This window comes from Lithobates pipiens, unplaced genomic scaffold, assembly GCF_037356315.1.
Source record: "Lithobates pipiens isolate NorthernLeopardFrog02 unplaced genomic scaffold, aLitPip1_a1.2 Scaffold_16, whole genome shotgun sequence".
Taxonomy (NCBI): Eukaryota; Metazoa; Chordata; class Amphibia; order Anura; family Ranidae; genus Lithobates; species Lithobates pipiens.
In genome coordinates this window covers 515035059-515057992 of record NW_027507748.1, presented here as the reverse complement: position 1 = coordinate 515057992, position 22934 = coordinate 515035059, and the positions used below count along the sequence as shown (strand labels likewise).

At 43.9% G+C, this 22934-nt stretch overlaps 1 protein-coding gene across 1 annotated transcript in view; it reads left to right on the top strand.

The window, feature by feature from the left end:
* The window catches only part of TDRD3 (tudor domain containing 3), a 439138-nt gene that overhangs the window by 362876 nt on the left and 53328 nt on the right, over positions 1 to 22934 (top strand). The window lies entirely within an intron of this gene.

The window sequence follows — 22934 nt, the reverse complement described above, 5'->3', positions numbered from 1 at the left end:
ACAGCTTTGGTATAACCCCTCCCACTCACGTCATGCTTCAGTTTTTTTGCTAGTGTCCTAAGAGGATAGAAATCTTTTCTTTATTGAGAAAAGCCTAACAGTTTTACTGGCAATTTTGTTCAGTTTGTATTTTCTTTCTCTTCAATTTAGTCATTTTCTCTTGTGGCACTTTCCTGTCCTCTGTGTACTGTTAGTCACAGAGCGCTTTCCAGGTCCAGAGCCTTGCACAGGTTTGGCTGTGACCCAGTCTCTGAATGCTTGTTAATGATTAGGTCGTGTGGGCTGAGAATCGAGAATTACTTTGTTTATTGCAGTCGTTAGGTGCCATTATTTCCATTGCTTTCTATAGAGGGGGTTAAAACACTGAGCAGTTGAGTGTTGTGTCACTGATGGAGTATTATGCATGCATTTTCTTCCTGCCATTCAGTGTGATTAAACACCTTCCCACCACTTCTCCTTATCACAGGAGACGCAGGTTCACATTGGTTAATTCTTACTGTCCCTGCAGTAATCTGGTTACCTTCTGCTATTTGAACTTCTGCTTCCAAATGCCTAAGGCTTTTGCCTTGTATTACAACATAGTTGTTCCCGTTGCAGTGTAACTAATCAGCTTACAAGCACAAAAGGAGCAGTTCTGCTCAGTAGGGCTTCTGTGGCTCACAATCTACCTACAGTTCGGGGAATGCCTGCAGTGTTCCCTCTCAAAGATGTGACTGACCCCCTGGAACATTGTCCACTACTTGAATTTTTGAATTGAGTCCTTGTTGGTTGATGGTTGCTTACTTTGCTTAGCTGTTGAAGCATAGGGCTTGAGGATCAGGGACCTTCTGTCTTATGCCCAGATAGCAAGGATATCATGCCACAAATTTGTGGCAGTGTTGAACATTTTCACTAGCAAGTTGTACACTTGCAGAGCACTTGAAGCACAAATTCTAGTTGACACTTTTCCAATTTGTAGCAAATTTGCGTGGCAAGTCTCTAGCAAGAGCAAAGTTGCAGTGATGTGTCTACAGCAAGAGCTCTGCAAGTCTATAGCATGAAAATTCAGCCACAGTGACCCCTGTGGTTGGATGACTATTGCACAACTTAACTGAACCAAAACTTGCAGCAGACTTGCAGAATGTTTGCAAAGAATGTTGATCTGGAGTCATGCAATGTGGGTTTGCTGCAATTGGCAAGTCTAGCAGTAGCTTAGCAAGTAATTTTCAAGCACAATTGCTTGCTAGATGGATGACTGCTGAGATTTCCACTTCCTGCAAGATCTATAGACTCTCTTTGTCATCCCTGATGGATCATGTAATGGGGAACCAGTTTCACGTTCCACCATTTCAAGATGGCTCAGATTGTTGTTTAGGCTTACTGGCTTAAGGATTCGGTTCTACACTTTCCAGTCAAGGCACACTAGTCTGTGTGTGCTTCTTGGGGTTTTTCACATTAGGCATCTGTTTCCAAGATTTGCAAGACTGTCACCTGGTATTCTGTTCACACGTGCTGTAAGTTTTACGGGTTGATGTTCAGGCCTTTTCTGATGTGAGTTTTGTGTGTAAGGTCCTTCAGGCAGTTCCCAGTTTTTCCATTTTTAGTGGGCCTGTAAGCTTTTTTCTATTACTGTGTTGTCCACCCTGCGTTTGAACTGCTTTTGGACAATACAATTGTCTCTAAATCATAGATTTTTGCATTCACTAGTCAATGTTTTTCTTGGAATTTATTGAGTGATTCAGTTTTTACCTCTCTGTTTATGGTGTAGGCTAACTCCTCTTCTAGGTGGCATTATACTCCTAATTTATCAGAATCCTTTGTCCCTGAATCAATGGCTAGTACAATAATCTTGTTATTTTTTTTTAGCCACTCTATTGCTTAATACACCTCCCTGAGGTCACGGTGTGGTAAAATTTATACATTTTGTGTTTGGTAGGGGGAATTTGCCAGTAGGAACACATATAATGCATACTGTTGCTATGCGGCAGGCTTTCAATGGTTAAAACTGGTTTTCTGGAGGTGATCTATTGCTCCTGAGCTGCAAGTCAACTGAGTCTGAAAAGTACTGCATAGCAAATCTCTTTTCAGAGGAGCAGTAAACTCTTAACACACACATTAATGTGGCCTAACCATGTAATGAGACAAAAAATATAAGTGTTCTTTTACGTTAAACTTTAACTAAAGACAGTGTCTAGCACTCCTGCTACTCATTCGGGCATCCTGGTTTTGGCTGTGGCATTCTCTTGGTCTATTAGTCGACCTGCAAGGGGATTGATTGTGGCCCGTCTCTGGGTGGAGACCAAACCTGATGTAAGTGAGCCAAGCTTGCAGTCTCATGCTTGTGATATTTAGTTTGTAAGACATGTTCCAAGCTCCGTTTGTCTGCCCTGCTGTGCTAGACTGGATTCCCTCGATGACCTCAGATCGGATATCGACTATTCTCTGAACTCTGCCTGCCTTTTCGACTTCAGATTTTGACCTGGCTATTCTGATCCTTGCCTGTTTGCCAGCTGCAAGTACCTGTTTGCTTTGCTCAGTTCGAGCTTGCCCTGGCGTGGTAGCCAGATGCTATAGCATTGTGCATAAGTCCTGGGAGCAACCAAGTTACCAGTCAACCTGCTTGCCTTATAGGAAAGAGAGCAACTATAGATGGAGAACACAGAAAGTAGCTATGTTGTCTGACCACCTGCATTAGGGGTAAGCACTATATTGTATGGGGATGCCTGCCTTTACACGCACATTAACTTTAATGGCATCCCAGTCTTAGTCCATAGGGTTCAATATTGAGTTGGCCCAACTTTTGCAGCTATAACAGTTTCAACTCTTATGGGAAGGCTGTCCACAAAGTTTAGGAGTGTGTCTATGGGAATGTTTGACCATTCTTCCAGAAGCACATTTGTGGACGAGAAGGCCTGGCTCGCAGTTTCCACTCTAATTCATCCAAAAGGTTTGGTGTTGGGTTGAGGTGAGGACTCTGTGCAGGCCAGTCAAGTTACTCCACCCCAAACTTACTCATCCATGTCTTTATGGACCTTGCTTTGTGCACTGGTGCAGCATAGTTATGTTGGAACAGGAAGGGGTCATCCCCAAACCGCTCTCACAAAGTTGGGAGCATGAAATTGTCCAAAATCTCTTGGTATGCTAACACCTTAAGAATTTTCTTCATTGGAACTAAGGAGCCAAGTCCAACCCCTGAAAACAACCCCACATCCTAATCCCCCCTCCAAATGATTTGAACCAGTGCACAAATGTCCATAAAGACACGAATAAGCGAGTTTGGGGTGGAGGAACAGGATTGCCCTGACCTCAACCCGATAGAACACCTTTGGGATGAATTAGAGCGGAGACTGCGAGCCAGGCCTTTTCGTCCTATATCGGTGCCTGACCTCACAAATGTGCTTCTGGAAGAATGGTCAAACACTCCCATAGACACACTCCTAAATCTTATGGACAGCCTTTCCAGAAGAGTTGAACTGTTATGGCTGCAAAGGGTGGGCCAAATCAATATTGAACCTTTCAGACTAAGACTAGGAGGCCAATAAAGTTTGTGTGTGTACATATATATAAGTACCAATACTTTTGACAAGCGCGCGCGCCTCTGTGTGTGTGTGTGTGTGTGTATGTATATATATATATATATATATATATATATACATCAATCGATCAGCTTTTTCATTGCCTTGTTCGAGATAATGGATACTATTCTGTGCTTTTATGTGTTTTTAAGATATCGAGGTATTGTGATATATACCTGCGTACCACAGTTAATTTTATATTTAATGTGTGTTTAATGTGCAATGTAATATTAGCCTATTATTATTTCACAATTTAGAATTATGGGTTGTGTTATGGGCCAGAAATAAACTAAATGTGCTTAAAATAGATATCAGACAACAATGTTTCTTACTGTGCATATGTCTGGCGTGGAAACCTGGCTTCAGCACTGAGCTTAGGAAAAATGAATATTAATGTTGGCAATGTTAAATAATTGCTTGCCTTTTTCGTGTTTCTACTCATCTCAATGTAAGGTTAGGGATGTGTCATCATGAGGTCCTTTCAATTAAAGTTTATTACTCACAGAAACAACAGCAATGATGTGTTTTTTTTTTTCTGTTTGTTTTTTTTATCCCTGTAATGTAAATGCTCAAATCAATACTTCAAGCAGTGGATAAATAAACCAGTAGACACCAATGAAAATTAGTACCATTGTGCAAAGCATATGACTGGCATTGGCAGTTTGGAGCCCATTTAACTGTCTTTTATCTGGTGTCCAATTAATATTCAGGTTCACTGTTCTTCACTCTAAAAGCTGTAATTACTTGTAATATGTTTCTCTATCCTTCCACCTTCTGTGCTGCTAGAAGGGAGACCTGTCTGAATTAAATGTAGTTTCTTTAGAAATTTATTTTTTTAAATGTATTTTTGTGAACTTTGCTTTTAAATTTCTCACAATTTGTGTACTATCCTGCTCTGCATGTAACTAGTAGCCACTTTGAAAAAAAAATTATTTTATGTTCAGTTCACTACACAGGCTGTCAAGTGTAACAGGTTGTATGCTGAACCTTCATGTGACTGGACACTGGCAATGCCACTCACACTTTTTTAAGCGGTTGTAAACCCTAGGACAAAAAGAAAAACCTGCAAGACAAAGGCATAAAGAGCTAGTATGCATAGCATACTAGCACATTATGAATTACCTGAGATTAAAGCCCCTGCAGCCATCCTTGTACACAGCTTTGGTGGCTGACATCGCTCCCGGAGTTACTTCTGGGTATTGCCAGCTCCAGCGCTGTGATTGGCCAGAGCTGCGATGACGTCACTCTCACCCATGCGCGCGGGAGCCGCTGGTAACAGCACACTCACTGGAGCAACGGCGCGTACGTGCCATTGCTTCAGTTTCCTTCAGTGCGCATGTACCATTGATGTCGGCACATGCAAATACAGGGGATATCTCCTAAACTGTTCAGGTTTAGGAGATAGTCAGGGTAGCTACAGGTAAGCCTTATAGGCTTACCTGTGGCAAAAAGTGTGTTGCTACACCCTTTGATCCTCGTTTTTTTGATGAATGCATTTCTTTGTGGGACAGAAGATGTCAGTCTTCGGGATCAGTCTGGCTGGGAATTCTAATAGCATTAGAATAGACTGTCCTTCAGAGGTTATTTGGATTTGTTTCTGGCAGTGCTACACTAGTGTGTGGACGAGATGAGTGATGCACTAATACAGATATCTTGTATTGTTATTTGTTCAGTTGCAAAGAATTCTTTGGTTGAATTACTGGTCAGTTCAACCAGTCTTTAAGAAAAGATTGTAAAGGATGCCATTTGAATGTGAACACCTCTTTGGGGAGACTTTTGATGCCTGCCTGTATTAGAAGGAGACAAGTGAAAAAAGTACTCTTTTGCCCAGTAAGAAGAAGATGAGTGACTATATAGGTAAGATAGGTCCCTCAGGACAGAAAAAAAGTCATCCTTTTATTCCCCCCAGGCATCCGAATATAAAGCTAAACCAGGCAATGCCTTTCACTACAAGTTTTGGTCTTCCAAATCAGGTGCCAAGTTTTGTTCACAATGAAGGGGTGCCCCCACTTTTATCAGTGGGGGGACATTTTTTTGGCCCTTTAAAAATGTTTGGTAATTCAAAAAACTCAAAAAAAAAATCTTCATTTTCTTTCCTGCATTTAACACAAACTTGTGGCAAAAAATTACATTTTCATAATACTTACTATGCATTTTATAAAATACCTTGGAGTGTTTGCTTTTCATTATTTCCAAAATTGGGTCATTTTGTAGGTTTTTTTTTTACTGTCCTGGTGCTCCAGGGCCTCAAAAAAATGCAATAGGTAGTCAAGAAATTAGATGTGTAATTTACACTGCTCAAAAGGCCAAAGGTGCTCCTTGGATTTTGGGCCCCTCTGTGCATCTATGCTGTGTAAGTCTCATACATGTGTTATCCCCATACAGGAGACATAACATAATCTGTTTTGGGGTGTAAATCCAACTGTACCTATGCTGTGCATGAGAAATAACTTCTTAAAATGTAAACTTTGGGGGGGGGGATATTAGATTCTTTAATTTTCCAAAAAAGCTTACAACTTAAGTCTTGCAGCCACTTCAGCCCTGGAAGATTTGTCAGCTCAATGACCAGGCCATATTATGCGATACGGCACTGCGTTGCTTTAACAATTGCACGCTCGCGCGACATTGTACCCAAACAAAATTCCTTTTTTTCCCACATATAGAGCTTTCTTTTGGTGGTATTTGATCATCTCTGCAGTTTTTTTTTTTTGTGCTATAAACAAAAAAGAGCGACAATTAAAAAAAAAAAAAAAACACAATATGTTGTACTTTTTGCTATAACAAATATTCTAAATTTTTTAAAGAAAAAGCTAATTTTTCCTCAGTTTAGGCCGATATGTCGTCTTCTACATATTTTTGGCAATAAGCGTATAATGATTTGGTTTGTGCAAAAGTTATAGCATCTACAAAAATAGGGGGAAGATTTATGGCATTTTTATTTATTTTTTTACTTGTAATGGTGGCAAACAGTGATTTTTATCAGTACTGCAACATTATGGCAGACAGATTGGACACTTGTAGCACATTTTTGGGACCATTGGCGTTTATACAACGATTAGTGCTATAAAATGTCACTGGCAGGGAAGGGGTTAACAGTAGGGGGCAATTGGTTAAATGTCTGTACTGGGGAGTGATTCTAATTGTGGGGGGATGGGACTGCCTGAGTGAGGAGAGCGATCTGCTGTTCATACTTTGTATGAACAACAGATCGCTCTCCTCACCCCTGACAGCACGGAGATCGGTCTGTTCACATTGACAGATCTCCGTCCTGTCTATGTGTGGAGCGTTCGCAGGTGCCCAGCGGTCATCGTGACTGCCAGGCACGTGCATCGGCTTTCGACACAGGCTTCCAGCGGCACGCACGGGCCCCCTAGTGGTCAAAAGGCTAACCGACAAAAGATAACGTCGTTTCACCCAGGGAAGCCAACCTGCCGCAGTACAACTGCAGCGGCTGGTTGGGAAGAGGTTGGAAAACTCACTATACCTCTTACTAAATACCTTGGATTGTCTACTTTACAAAAAGGGGTAATTTAGGGGCTATTTGTACTGTCTTTACATTTTAGGGCCTCAGTTTGTATATTAGGACATATCAATTTTCAAATACCGTATAACATAGTTTGTAAGCACTATAACGTTCACACAGACTAAATAATATACATTCATTAGGGTTATTTTTACCAAAGAAATGTAGCGAAATATATTTTGGCCTACATTTAAAAAAAAATATTTATCAAACTTTATAACAGAAACTAAGAAAATTGTTCGGTAGATTTTTGCTTGCATAGCAATTATAAAAAAAACAGTGATTTACCACTTGCTTACTGGGCACTTAAACCCCACTCCTATCCAGACCAATTTTCAGCTTTCAGCGCTGATGAACTTTGAATGACAATTGCGCGATCATACAACACTGTACCCAAATGCCATTTTTATCTTTTTTTTTCCACCCAAATAGAGCTTTCTTTTCAGGAGCCAGTGGATCCCTCTGCTGATGTACCGGTCCCTTTTGGGTCCCGCAAGCCAGCGTGTTCACCTAAGGCATTCCTGTATCTGACTTATTTTGACAAGTTCATATACATGGCGGTGCGTTACCCCTTTGAGGAATCCTTCTCAAAAAATGGTTGGCTCCTCCGGTCGTGGACCCCCCAGTATCTAGGTTAAATAAAGTAACCACGATCCCGGTTGAGGGGACTCCTGCATTCAAGGATCCCACGGACAGGAAGGCCGAGGCGGTGGCTCATTCCTTGTTTATGGTTGTGGTGTCAGCCGTGCGACCTGTACTGGCATCCGCACTTGTGACGCAGACACTCACTGAGTGGACAAAACGTTTGCACCGCGAATTGGGAGAGCAACAGACCTCCCCTGTCTGCATGTAACTAGCAGACCAACTAGTGCAAGGCCTTAAGTACGTCTGTGACGCAGCCCTGGATACTCTCCCTCTGTTATACAGGGCTTCAGTGTCAGCTGTGGTGCTGAGGCGCCTGATTTGGCTAAAACGCTGGTCTGCTGACCAGGCACCCAAAAAAGCCTTGCCAGGTCTTCCTTTCCTTGGCGACCGGCTCTTTGGAGCCTCGTTAGATGACATTATTAAAAATGCCACTGGTGGTAAGAGTACTCTACTCCCACAGGCCAGGAAAGCTAAGGAGCCAAGCCGCAGGCAAGGTCCCTCTTTTTCCACACACAAACGGCTTTTTTGTCCGCCGAGTGCTTTGATAAAACGTCCCCAGCCTGACAGGACGCCCACGGACGGTCAAAAACGTCCCTGGAACCGCAAGCCTGCAAATAAAAGTGCTACCGCATGAAGGTTTGCCCCCATCCATGTCTCGGTGGAGGGTCGACTTCGGGAGTTTGCAGCCCTGTGGTCCTCCCGGTTATCCGACCAATGGGTCTGCGATCTGATTTCCACAGGCTACAAGATAGTTTCTCTCTTGGCCGCCAAACAGATTCTTCCCTTCCAGCATACCCGTATCCCCGGTTCGCCGGGAGGCCCTGTTGGGGGCGGTAAGGGACTTGCTGAATCATGGGGCGATTGTACCAGTTCCGGAATCGGAGTGCTTTCAGGGATTCTACTCAAATCTGTTCCCAAGAAGGAAGGGGTATGTCCGATCTTGGACCTGAAAGCTCTCAATCACTTTGTAAAAGTGCAGAGGTTCAGAATGGAATCAGTTTGCACAGTAGTCGCTGCACTCCATCAAGGGGACTCCCTGGCGTCCTTAGACATCCAGGATGCGTACCTGCACATATCCATATGCATTCGGCATCAAAAGTTTCTGCGTTTGGCAGTCGGGAAGCCCATTACCAATTTGTGGCTCTACCTTTTGGTCTGGCATCAGCCCACCGAGTCTTTACCAAGGTACTGGCTCCAGTATTGGCGTTGCTGAGACAACGTGGGATTGCGATCGTGGGCTACCTGGACGATCTTCTGAGAGCATCTTCTGCCTCAGAATTAGAGGAGGATATGGCGATCACCATGCAGACTCTGCAAGAATAAGGGTGGCTGTTGAACCTAAAGAAGTCGGTGATGGTGCCGACTCAGCGTCTGGAGTATCTAGGTTTGCTGTTGGACTCCAGGGAAGCGAGAGTTTTCCTCCCTTCAGACAATTTGCAGACTCTCAGATCCACGGTAAAACTGCTGATGAACCGCAAGTGGTCGTCGCTCCGGTTTTGCATGCGAGTACTGGGACTCATGGTAGCCTCCTTCGAGGCAGTACCCTACGCCCAGTTCCACACCAGAGTACTGCAGAAGGAGATCTTGTTAAAATAGGACAAGTTTCAGCTCTCCCTAGATCGACAGATCCAGGTGAGCCAACCAGTCAGGGACTCTGATCTGGTGGTTGAGGTCCCCGGTGATTCAGTCCGGAAAATCGTTCCTTCCTCTGAAATGTACAGTGATCACTGCGGACGCCAGTCTATCCAGTTGGGGTGGAGTGATGGGGGTTCAGTCGGCTCAGGGCCTCTGGTTGACGAAAGAATCTGAGTTGCCGATCAATCTGCTCGAATTGAGAGCGATCAGGCTGTGTCTCCACACATGGTCGGTGAGGCTTCAAGGGCGTCCGATCAGGATACAGTCAAACAACGCCACGGCTGTGGCATACATAAATCACCAAGGATAAACAAGAAGCGATGGGCAGAGCGTCACGTACCGGCCCTGTCGGCCATTTACATCCCGGGAGTGGAAAACTGGCAGACAAATGCTGGACCCAGGAGAATGAGCATTGCATCTGGAGACATTCAGGCTGCTGTGCCTGAAGTGGGGCACACCAGATGTGGATCTACTGGCCTCCCGTCTCAATCGGAAGGTGACCAGATTCGTGTCCAGGACAAGAGATCCGCGAGCAGACGCGTCAGACGCGCTGGTGGCTCCGTGGGATCAGTACCAGCTGATCTACGCTTTTCCTCCACTGAAACTGTTGCCGCGTCTGCTTCGCAGAGTGGAAGCCGAGGGGATTCCAGTGGTGGCAGACGCTCCCTAGCGACCGCCGTTGCGAGAAGACCTCCTATCTCAAGAGCCAATTTTTCATCCTGCTTTACCATCGCTGGCTTTAACGGCATGGCTTTTGAGAGCCAGGTGTTGAGGAACCCGGGGGCTGTCGGACTGGGTGATTCCAACTATATTGAGGGCACGGAAATCTTCTTTTCGGAAGATATACCATCGTACCTGGAAGGCCTACATCTCCATGTGTGAGGAGAAAGGATGGCATCCACGCTCCTTTTCCATAGCAAGGATCCTGCTGTTTCTCCAGCAAGGAGACCAGAGATTGGCATTGAGCACCATCAGGGGGCAAATCTCAGCCTTGGCTGTCTTTTTTCAACGACCCCTGGCTTCGCACTCCTTAATGGGTACCTTTATTCAGGGGGTACGACATGTAGTCCCTCCAGTGCGCCCACCGTTATCCCCATGGGATTTGAACCTGGTGTTGTCGGCACTTCAAAAACCGCCGTTTGAAAATATCAGGGAGATTCCCCTGTTGACTCTTTCTCAGAAAGTGGTCTTTCTAGTGGCCATCACATCGGCCAGGAGGGTTTCGGAATTGGCGGCCTTGTCTTGCAAGTCACCCTATCTGGTCATCCACAGGGATAAGGTGGTGTTGTGTCTGCAACCATCTTTTCTACCAAAGGTGGTCTCTGTTTTCATATCAATGAGGACATTTGTATTACCATCACTGTGTCCTAAGCCCAAGCACCCCAAAGAGGTGGCCCTTCATGCTCTGGACATGGTTAGGGCCCTGAAGGTGTATTTGGCTGCCACGGGTCCCTTTCGGGAAGTCAGACTCACTGTTTGTTTCAGTGGCTGGTCCAAAGAAGGGCATGGCGGTCTCGTCCAGGTGGATCAGACAGATTGTAGTACAAGCCTACACCTTGAAGGGGCAGGTGCCCCCCTTTCCGGTCACGCCCACTCTACGAGGGCAATCGGAACGTCTTGGGCCTTTCGACAACAATCATCGGTCGCTCAGGTGTGTAAGGCGGCGACCTGGTCATCTGTCTATACGTTTACCAAGTTCTACAAGGTAGACGTCAGTGCACCGGCAGATGCCTGTTTTGGCTGCAGAGTTTTGCAGGGGGCCGTGTAGTTGCAATTAAATATGCAACCTTTATTTTTTCCAGTTTTTTTGGTAAAAACACAGTACTGTTATGTTAATGCACTGTTGCATTACTTCCGCAATTGGTTGCGGTCTTGGGGATCACTCCTGTTGAGGATAACCGGTTATATGGTGGTGTTTTTTCTACACACTGCTGTTTTTTGTGGGTTTAGTTCACTAGTTCCCACTTGCCATGGTGGATGAAGTTTTATGCTGTTTTCCCACCCCTGCTTGGGGGACGTCCCATTTTGTTACAGAGAGGAGCTGTGTCGGTCAGTGAATATAAGAGAAAATAAGAGAAAGCCTGAGGGCTTTCACACTGGAGCGGTGCGCTGGTAGGGCATCAGAAAAAGTCGTGCCAGCAGCTTCTTTGAATCGGTGAACTCGTCGCTGCTCCCCATTGAAATCAATGGGTCAGCGCTGTGATACAGGCAGCGTTTTGCTGTCGTATTTGCCCCCTTTTCGGCTGCTAGCGGGGTGTTAAAACTGCCCCGCTAGTGGCCGAATAGCACCGCTAAAAATAGCGCCTCTTTATCGCTGACGCTGGTGGCAGCTCAATGTGAAAGGGGTCTAAGTGTCCGGACTTACTGGCATGGATAAAGCTGTCATGTTGGTTGCCACAGCTTAAAGGCGAACACCATGCAGATACTGTATAACAGACTCAAATAAATGCAGCTCTATAATACATTTAGTTCATTCATTTTTTTTTTTTACATGAAAATTTTGTTAAGTATTGAATTTGTCTTGGTATCGACCCCTTACAGAGCTCAGAGAGCAGTAGGGAGAGGCATCACAAGGAGCCAATCAATTATGCTGCAATGCAAAAGAGAGGAAGGTCTGTCAAAACATCTTGGCATTTGCTTTTCATCAGTGTCAGCCACTAACTGCCTATACTGCCAGCCTCTAATAGGCTTTGTGCACACATGAGATGCATTTTTAGAGGCAACTGTATGCAGTTGTGCGACAAGTTTTGGGTAAAGCACACTATCTGTGTTCAGAAGATACATCAGTGTAACCCTTGGTGCACAATTGCATACAGCCACCTCTTCTAATGCATCTCATTTGGAGGCTGTACGCGGGTTCCCTGAATGCCATCATGCAAGCTCTGCACACTGTGGGGCTCCTGTACGACCATGTGCATGAAGCCATAGTCTGTCAACTTTTTCTCCATTTTTATTATAGTATATTTCTGCTAGTGGCCATCAGTTTGCATTCCCCCTTACAGTCTGTATGAATTCACGAAGTGTGTTTTAGTGTTGGTATATTCAATAACATACCTACTGGAATATTATTGTTCATCTCAGATTTCTTAGATTTTTTTATAAATAAACTCAGCCTTCGGACACATATTATCACTGGCCTGCTTGATGAATAGTAATACTATCTATGTAATTTGCAGTGAGGAATCATGGTTTATTTTGCCTCAGGCTTGTCCCCATTTATTATATCATAAATAAGACATAGCAAAGAGTTGATGTAAAAGCCTAGCATGAAATCCAGGCTTATCTTAGAACCAAGAATGTAGATTCATACAGAAGCCAGAATGTGTATTAAAATTGTTGCTATTTTTAGTATCCCAGATTGGACAAAGAGTGTCACCTGGCAGATAGATTCAGGTACTATCATGCTATATGACGTGAGAGGTAACTGGCTAAATAGAAGTGAGATAAGAAATCGGATCCATGAAAAAACATTTAGGCATTTATCCATGGAGTGGCAAGCAGAAATGATGCGTTACACAAATGAAAATACTTTCTGATAGTTATTATGGATTATTCTTTGTTAGCATTAAATGCCACTAAAATTTTTCAAAGGCAAGTGTGTATTTATTTCAAACAAATTGTACGTAGCGCACTCCTAGCTTAATTTTCCATACTAAAGTAGTAAACTACCTTTCTTTATTGTACATCAGGGGACACAGAGCCATAGTAATAACTATATGGGTATATTGGCCACCTTTAGGTGATGGACGCTGACAGGAAGTTCACTCCCTATAAACCCCTCCCATTACTGGGAGTACCTCAGTTTTTTAGCCAGTGTCTTAGGTGTTAGTCACGAGTTAAGTTGTGCTATGCAGAGGCTCCACTGGAGTATTCCTTGCTGGAGCAAGCCTTTGCAACCGGATCCATCCAGAGTACAATTGAGGCCAAGGTGGTTGTTACCCAGGCCTCATGCTGGAAGAAACAAGGTTTTGCCTGTAACCCTTCTCTTTTGAGAGCTGGACCTTGGGCTTTAGTGCTTTGGTCAGATTGCAGTGCCATAAAGCTTGCTGACAGGGTGCTATACGGGTCCAGGGCAGTGGAACTTCAATAAAAAGGGACCCCAGGCCTTGAAGGTTATTAATGGAGCCCGCTGTGATGGGCGAAGATTTGGATCTGTTTGTTTGTACCACACAGACCAGTCAGTAGGGAGTAACATCCACCGGTTAAGCCACCCCTGAACCCTTGGGACTTGAATTTAGTTCTGTCGGTATTACAGAAACAGCCTTTTAAGCTGATATGACATATTCCCTTGGTCCTTTTAACAAGGAAGCTAGTTTTTCTGGTAGCCATATCTTCTGCAAGAAGGGTATAAGAGTTGGCTGCTCTTTCTTCTATAGAGCCATATTTAATTATTCACAAGGATAGGGTAGTATTGCATCCTCATCCTAACTTTGTACCGAAGGTAGTGTCAGGTTTTCATCTAAACCAGGATATTGTTCTACCTTCATTTTTTTCCAGAACCCTGTGCTACAGAGGAAAAGTCACTGCATTCACTGGATGTAGTGAGAGCAGTCAAAGTCTACTTGAAAGTATTTAAAAACACAAATGTTTTGTTCATGCTGCCTGAAGGACAGGCAGCAGCAAAGTCTACTACTTCTAAGTGGATTGTTCAAGCTTGTGGTTTGAAGAGGAAGATTCCTCCTTTTCAAATCAAAGCGCACTCTGCCAGGGCTGTTAATGCTTTGTGTGCAGGTGCTGGACACTGGCACGCCCCTTAAGGCGTGAACTTCCACAATTTAACCCCTCCCACTACTGGGAGTCCTCAGTTTTTTCGCCAGTGTCTAAGGTGTTGGGCACGAGTAAGGATGTGTTGTACTGAGCTCCACAGGCAGTAATCCTTGATGAGAGCCAGCCATCCTGATCGGATCCATTCTGATGTCTCCGTAATGGACTAAATGAAGGGTACTCGGGCCTCGTAATCCGAAGACGCAAGGTTTTGCTTGCGAATGCTTTGAGAGCTGGGTCAAAAGTTTACTGGCAGGGTCCTGTCGCAGGTCCAGGATTGTGGGTCAACCTGAGTGTTCCCCGGTTCCTGAAGGTTTCCTTTAAGGTCTCGGAGCCTACCGTGAAGGGCGAAGATTGTTTTTTTTTATCTCTGATTAAACTTTCACGCTCCTCTCCTTCTACCCAGCTCAGACCCTCAGGTAAGAGAAAGGAGGGTCTGATCACTTCCTGGGCCCCCCGATTGGTGTTTTTTTTTTCTTATTTGATGCTAGCCAGCTGCCCTGTTCTTTTTTTTTAAAAAAAAAAGGAAAAAAATGTGGTGTAGAACGTGGCCGCTCGCTAGAACAGAGGATTTACTCCCCCCGCCATGTTGCAGGACGCTCGCGCGGGAAACGCAGCTCCTTTTTGAAAAAGGCAGAGGGGGAGCCGTATTCCGCACGGGGCGTGGCTTATAGCGTCAGGCGCCGGCCACACATGCAGAAAGTGTTTTGTGCACTGTGGGAGAAGCTGCTGCCTGGCGGTGGAGGGACAGAGCCAGAGAGGTTTGGCTCTTGAGGTATCTACCTCTAATAAGGTTAATTTGAGCCCCCCCCCCCACCTGGGGATGTTTTTTCCTATTCATGCATAGCTTATGTATTCTGAATGGGAACATTTCTATGAAGAAATGGGGGATTCCAGCTATTAATGCTGCAGTAACCTCAGTAAGCAGAGTCTCACTTGTCCAGTGGATAATGCACTGATGTTAAAGGATCCAGCAAATTAAGGTTGGATTTTCCTGTTAAAGACAGGATATCTTTTGCAGTTCTTGCTGCAATTGGAGTATTTTACGCTAATGCATTGAAAAATGTGGACTCCAAGGGGTTAAGGAACAGGTGTGAGATACCTGAAATTCTGCCTGATCAGCAGGCCCGGCAATGGGCTGGTGTATTTGACGCACTGTGTCTTACAGATGCTATGAAGGACTCAATCGTTTAAGCCTTATGGCTTATATTTGGACTAGTGCGTTCTCGCAGAGGTCCGTGAAAGATTGATAAGCCAAAGCACTATGTGAAAACCCTTAGTTTGTGTCTCTTCCTGGGGTATGACTATTTAGAGTGGATAAGTACATCCAAAAGAGTAAAGCTCTCTTTACCAGTAAAAGGAGGTTAAACAGGTCTACTTTATTCGTGCGGCTTCTCCTATGCCTGGGGCATCTGCCTTTAGGCAATCTCGACGGTCTCATTCGTCAGGAGAAAGTTTCCAAGGGCAGCACCAGGATCTTGGGGGGTAGAGAGCCCATAAAGCAGAATACTAAAGCCTTGTTATGAAGGAGCACCCCCACTCATTGGGGGGGGGGGGGGTCCTGCGATTCTCAGAATTTGACAGGAATAATGTCAAGAACAGAGGGATTTCTGCATTTTTTTCTCTAGGTTACGACTAGAGTTCCAAGAGCCCGGATGGCTCAGTCGGCTTTTGATCTGAGGGCCCAGGATTCAGGTCCAAACAGTGCTGTCTGTGGGGTCCTTGGGCTGCTGATGCACTAGTCTTTATGCAAGAGTTTCCGTCTCCTCGAAGAATGTTTCTAAGAATCCAGGGAAAAAAGAGAAGTTTCTCGTTCTGACCTCTGGATCAGCTGTTATCCCAGTCGGTGATATCAGATTCCCTTAGTGGAACAGGGGGTTTTGGCTCAAACCTTTTAGGGTGCCAGTGTCAAGCAGAGAGGCTATTCTAGATCTTGGAGATCTTAATCACCACTTAAACATCCGATCCTTTCATAATTCAATTGGCTGTGTCCTTCCTGCAAGGAGGGGAGTTGCATATCCCTATGTGCCAAAGTTTTCCGCTTACCAGAAATTTCTGCGGTTTGAAATATAAAATAATTTTTTCAGTTGTGGCCCTGCCATTCGGCTTAGCCACAGCACCTCAAGTGTTCTGAAAGATTCTGGCACCTCCTTTAGCCAGGTTAAGGGCTCAAGGCATAGTGGTCCTAGCCTGTTAGAAGATCTACTTTTAATAGATTATTCAGTCTCAGGTCTAAAATCAGAGTCTCATCTCAGCTGTAAATATCTGAAATCTCTAGGTTGGATTCTCAACCTAGGAAGATTCTCCTTAAAACCATTAAGAAGATTACGGTACTTGGGGTTTGGTTATAGATACCATACAGAAGAAGGTATTCTTACCCCAGACGAGAATCGGTTCCATTGTAGGATTAATTCAACTTATCAAAACAAAGGAAAATTCCTTTGTTCGGCTGTGCAGGAGATTTTTAGGGGGCCTCCTTCAAGGCCGTCCCTTACGCACAGTTTTACTCAAAGGCCTTGTTTGTTTCCAATACGCTTGACTCCCAACATAGGAGAGCCTAAATTGGTGGTTTTTATCCAGCAAAAGGGAAACTCTTTATTCTGGAAGGTGTTAACAACAGATGGCAGCCTTCTAGGCTGGGGAGCAGCCCTGGAAGAAGATTCTGTCCAGGCCCAGGTTAGAGGACCCTGCCTATGAACTTTTTTTGGAAGTTTCAGGCAGTACATCTGGCCCTAGAATCTTGGCGGTCAGACTACAGGACTGTCCTGACACGATTCAGTCTTACAGGGCCACTGCATGGCTTACAGTGATCACCAAGGGAGGCACGAGAGGTCGTGCAGCCCAAAAAGAGGTGAATAATGTTCTAGCTTTGGCAGAACACAACATTCCTTGCCTATCAGCAATTATAATTTTTCAGGTGCACTACTTGAGATGCCAACAATTAGTTCCAGAATGATCTCTTCAGCCCGACATCTTCCTAGCAATATGTCAGATGGGGTATTCCAGATATGGACCTATTCGCGTCCAGATTCATTAACGAGGTCGACAACTTTGTCGAACAAGGGGTCCGCTAGCAGGCGGAACAGATGCTTTAGTCTTCCCATGGGATCAGTTTTCACTGATCTATGCATTTACTCCAGTTCTGCTACTTCCGCGCCTTCTCTGCAGGATTAAGCAGGAACAAAAGGAGGTGATTCTGGTGGCCCCAGTGGGTCCCAGAAGATCTTAATTTACCAAGGTCATAAAGATGGCAGTAGATGTCCTTCGGGCTTCCAGAATCAATTACTTTAGAGCCTGGAAGGCATAGGTTTCTTGGTGTGGATCCGGGGGTTGGCACCCCGGGAAGTATGTCAAAAGGCAGGATTTCTGATGTCCTGCAAATACAGTGGGGCAAAAAAGTATTTAGTCAGCCACCAATTGTGCAAGTTCTCCCACTTAAAAAGATGAGAGAGGCCTTTAATTGTCATCATAGGTATACCTCAACTATGAGAGACAAAATGTGGAAACAAATCCAAACAATCACATTGTCTGATTTTTGAAAGAATTTATTTGCAAATTATGGTGGGAAATAAGTATTTGGTCATCTACAAACAAGCAAGATTTCTGGCTCTCACAGACCTGTATCTTCTTTAAGAGGCTCCTCTGTCCTCCACTCATTACCTGTATTAATGGCACCTGCTTGAACTTGTTTTCAGTATAAAAGACACCTGTCCACAACCTCAAACCGTCACACTCCAAACTCCACTATGGTGAAGACCAAAGAGCTGTCGAAAGACACAAACAAAATTGTAGACCTGCACCACGCTGGGAAGACTGAATCTGCAATAGGCAAGCAGCTTGGTGTGAAGAAATCAAATGTGGAAGCAATAATTAGAAAATGGAAGACTTACAAGATCACTGATGGTGAGCAAAAATCCCAGAACCACACGGGGGGGGGGGGGCTAGTGAATGACCTGCAGAGAGCTGGGACCAATGTAACAAAGGCTACCATCAGTAGCACACTACACCGCCAGGGACTCAGATCCTGCAGTGCCAGATGTGTTCCCCTGCTTAAGCCAGTACATGTCCGGGCCCATCTGAGGTTTGCTAGAGAGCATTTGGATGATCCAGAAGAGGATTGGGAGAACGTCATATGGTCAGATGAAACCAAAGTAGAACTGTGTGGTAGAAACACAACTCATCTTGTTTGGAAGAGAGAGAATGCTGAGTTGCAACCAAAGGACACCATACCTACTGTGAAGCATGGGGTGTGGCAACATCATGCTTTGGGGCTGTTTCTCTGCAAAGGGAACAGGATGACTGATCCACGTGTATGAAAGAATGAATGGGGCCATGTATCGTGAGATTTTTAGTGCACCTCCTCCCATCAGCAAGGGCATTCAAGATGAAACGTGGCTGGGTCTTTCAGCATGACAATGATCCCAAACACACCGCCCTGGCAATGAAGAAGTGGCTTCGTAAGAAGCATTTCAAGGTCCTGGAGTGGCCTAGCCAGTCTTCAGATCTCAACCCTATAGAAAACCTTTGGAGGGAGTTGAAAGTCCGTGTTGCCCAGTGACAGCCCCAAAACATCACTGCTCTAGAGGAGATCTGCATGAAGGAATGGGCCAACATACAACAGTGTGTGACAATCTTTTGAAGACTTACAGTGGGGATCGAAAGTTTGGGCACCCCAGGTAAAAATGTGTATTTGATGTGCATAACGAAGCCAAGGAAAGATGCAAAAATCTCCAAATGGCATCAAATTACAGATTAGACATTCTTATATGTCAAAAAAAAGTTAGATTTTATTTCCTTCATTTACATTTTCAAAATTACAGAAAACAAAAAAATGGTGTCTGCAAAAGTTTGGGCACCCTGCAGAATTTATAGCATGCACTGCCCCCTTTGCAAAGCTGAGACCTGCCAGTGTCATGGATTGTTCTCAATCATCGTCTGGGAAGACCAGGTGATGTCAATCTCAAAGGTTTTAAATGGCCAGACTCATCTGACCTTGCCCCAACAATCAGCACCATGGGTTCTTCTAAGCAGTTGTCTAGAAAACTGAAAATTGTTGACGCTCACAAAGCTGGAGAAGGCTATAAGAAGATAGCAAAGCGTTTTTAGGTGTCAGTATCCTCTGTTCGGAATGTAATTAAGAAATGGCAGTCATCAGGAACAGTGGAAGTTAAAGCAAGATCTGGAAGACCAAGAAAAATATCAGACAGAACAGCTCGCAGGATTGTGAGAAAAGCAATTCAAAACCCAAGTTTGACTGCACGATCCCTCCAGAAAGATCTGGCAGACACTGAAGTTGTGGTACACTGTTCCACTATAAAGAGATACTTGTACAAATATGGTCTTCATGGAAGAGTCATCAGAAGAAAATTTCTTCTACGTCCTCACCACAAAAAAAAACAGCATTTGAGCTTTGCAAATGAACATATAGACAAGCCTGAGGCATTTTGGAAACAAGTTCTGTGGACCGATGAGGTTAGAATAGAACTTTTTGGCCAGAATGAGCAAGGGTACGTTTGGAGAAGAAAGAGCACAGAATTTAATGAAAAGAACCTCTGTCCAGCTGTTAAGCATGGGGGTGGATCAATCATGCTTTGGGGTTGTATTGCAGCCAGTGGCACAGGGAACATTTCACGAGTAGAAGGAAAAATGGATTCAATAAAATTTCAGCAAATTTTGGATGGTAACTTGATGCCATCTGTGAAAAAGCTGAAGTTAAAGAGAGGATGGCTTCTACAAATGGATAATGATCCTAAACACCTCAAAATCCATCAAGAGGCATAAACTGAAGGTTTTGCCATGGCCTTCACAATCTCCTGACCTCAACATTATTGAAAATCTATGGATAGACCTCAAAAGAGCAGTGCGTGACAGACAGCCCAGAGATCTCAAAGAACTGGAACACTTTTGTAAGGAAGAATGGGCAAAGATACCTCAAACAAGAATTGAAAGACTCTTGGCTGGCTACAAAAAGTGTTTACAAGCTGTGATACTTGCCAAAGGGGGCAGTACAAGATATTAACTCTGCAGGGTGCCCAAACTTTTGCAGACGCCATTTTTTTGTTTTCTGTAATTTTGAAAGTGTAAATGATGGAAATAAAATCTAACTTTTTTTAACATATTATAAGAATGTCAAATTTTTCCATCTTTCCTTGGCTTCGTTATGCACATTAATACACATATTTACCTGGGGTGCCAAAACTTTTGATCCCCACTGTAAGCCCCATACACACTATCAGATTTTCTGATGATTTTTGTCTTCAGATTTACCAAAACCATGTAGTGCAAGGGCCTGCCTGATTGCATACAAATTGAAATTCCTAAGGCTTGACCTCATATGGTTTTGATAAATCTGAAGGAAAAAATCATCAGAAACTCTGATAGTGTGTACGGAGCTTTACAGAAAACATTTGACCTCTCTCATTGCCAACAAAGGATATATAACAAAGTATTGAGATGAACTTTTGATATTGACAAAATACTTATTTTCCACCATAATTTGCAAATAAATTCTTTAAAAAAATCAGACAATGTGATTGTCTGGATTTGTTTCCACATTTTGTCTCTCATAGTTGTGGTATACATATGATGACAATTACAGGCCTCTCTCATCTTTTTAAGTGGGAGAACTTGCACAATTGGCGGCTGACTAAATTCTTTTTTACCCCACTGTAGGATCTGAAATGAAGCTGGTCTTGACTTCTATCGGAGCCAGATCCCGGGCTTGTAAGAGTTTTTCCTATGGCCTCTTGCTTCCCACTCTTGGTGCGTAGCTTATTCAGGGGGTAACACGTTTATTCCCCCTATCCAGGCACCTCTAGATCCTTGGGATTTAAGATTGGTCTTATCGGCTTTGCTGAATCAGCCGCTTGAACCTTACGAGAAACTCCCTTGATTCTTTTGACAAGAAAGATGATCTTTTCTGGTTACCGTTTCTTCTGCTAGAAGAGTATCGTAACTAACGGCTCTGTCTTGTAAGAACCATATTTCATCATGTATAGGGATGAGGATGTCCTCATCCTGAATTCTTACCAAAAGTGGTAACAGGTTTTTATTTCAACCAGGATATTATTCTTCCTTCTTTCTCCCCAGAGCCGTAATCTGGGGAAGAGAAAGCACTACATTCTCCTGATGTAGTAGGAGCGATCAGAGTCTATTTAAAGGCGACAGTTCAGGTTCGCAAAACACATGTTTTGTTGGTACTGCCAGAGGGTCCAAGATGTGGACAGGCAGCGTCAAGATCCATATTTTTCAAGTGGATTTGTCTAGTGATTGTTCAGGCTTCAGCTTAAAGAAGAAAATTCTTCCTTCTCATATTAAGAGCACACTCATCCAGGGTGATTGGTGCCTCTTGGGTGGTGCATCATCAGGCCTCTATGGCTCAGATCTGTAAGGCCGCGACTTGGTCTTTGGTTCATACGTTTATCCGATTTTATCAAATCGATATTAAAGGTCATGAGGATATTGCCTTTGAGCACAGCATATACTGCAGGCTACAGTGTGAGTCCTCTGGCCTCCCGTTTTTTGTTCTGTCCCCCCCCCCCTTCAGTTGCCATTGCTATGGGACATCCCCCATACTTACTATGGCTCTGTGTCCCCTGATGTAAGACAAAAAAATAGGATTTTTAAAACCGCTTAGCTGTAAAATCCTCAGGGGACACAGAGGTCCCTCCCTTCTTATATACACACTTATATTGCTTGGCTACAAAACGGAGGACTCCCAGTAGTGGGAGGGGTTATATGGGGGAATTTCACTCCTCAAGGGGCGTTCCAGTGTCCAGCACCTGATACGCCAATATAACCTACATAGTTATTACTATGGCTCTGCGTCCCCTGATGTACATCAAAGAAAAGGATTTTACAGGTAAGCTGTTTTAAAAATTCTAATTTTTTTTTTATGTCTCCAAACTATTAAGAGTATGGCATACAAAACTTTGACTCAATTTATAATTTGAAGATAGAGTATTTAAATCTTTCTTGATGTGATATCCCCTTAAGGGTTTGGAGGCAGGTAAATGTCATAAAAGTAGAATTATCTTGATGCTGTAAGAACAGTAAGGTTATTTGCCTTCCACCAAGAGAAGATACCAGATGAAGAAAAGGCAGCAGCGAATTTGGGGTCTCCCAAAAACATAATCGAGGGAGAAACTGAAGAGACCAGGTGGTATTTATGTTTGTAGAGGCTCCAAAAATGTAGGGGTTGCACGACCAGGGTGCTAAATTTGAGTGTGAGATCAAAGAGGACCAAAGTAAACCCAGGAGGTAATATGGATATATAGAACCAGATTTAAACTCAATCCAGGGGACCTGGGTGGGTGCTATGTTCCACTGTGCCAATTGTGCAAATCTGGCTGCCAGATTTTAAAACCAAAACTGGGGTAGACTTGCCCCTCCAGATGACTGAGAGGTGTAAGGGATACATTGACCTAGAGTGTATTATGAATTACAATTTGGTCAATATAATACATGTACAGGTTTGCAATAATGAACTTATAATAACACACTATTATAATTTTGTCATATAACAATCTTGACTTTGAAGAGTAACCCGAAATGTGTCTGTGCCCAGATTACACCTCACTTAACATTTAATTTTAGCCATAGCAAGAACATTTGAGCAATGATCAGAAGTATAGCCAAGGCCTAAAAAAAAAAAAAAAAAAACCCTTGTCCTGGATATCTGGTAAGGATATTGTCATGTGCTGTAGTACATCCTACAGGTGCACCTCTTCATATTCCGGTTTAAAGCATCCCCTAAGCATGTTGTTTGTGTATTTTTGCATTGGTACATGCCCTTCATGGGAGTGCCCAGTTAC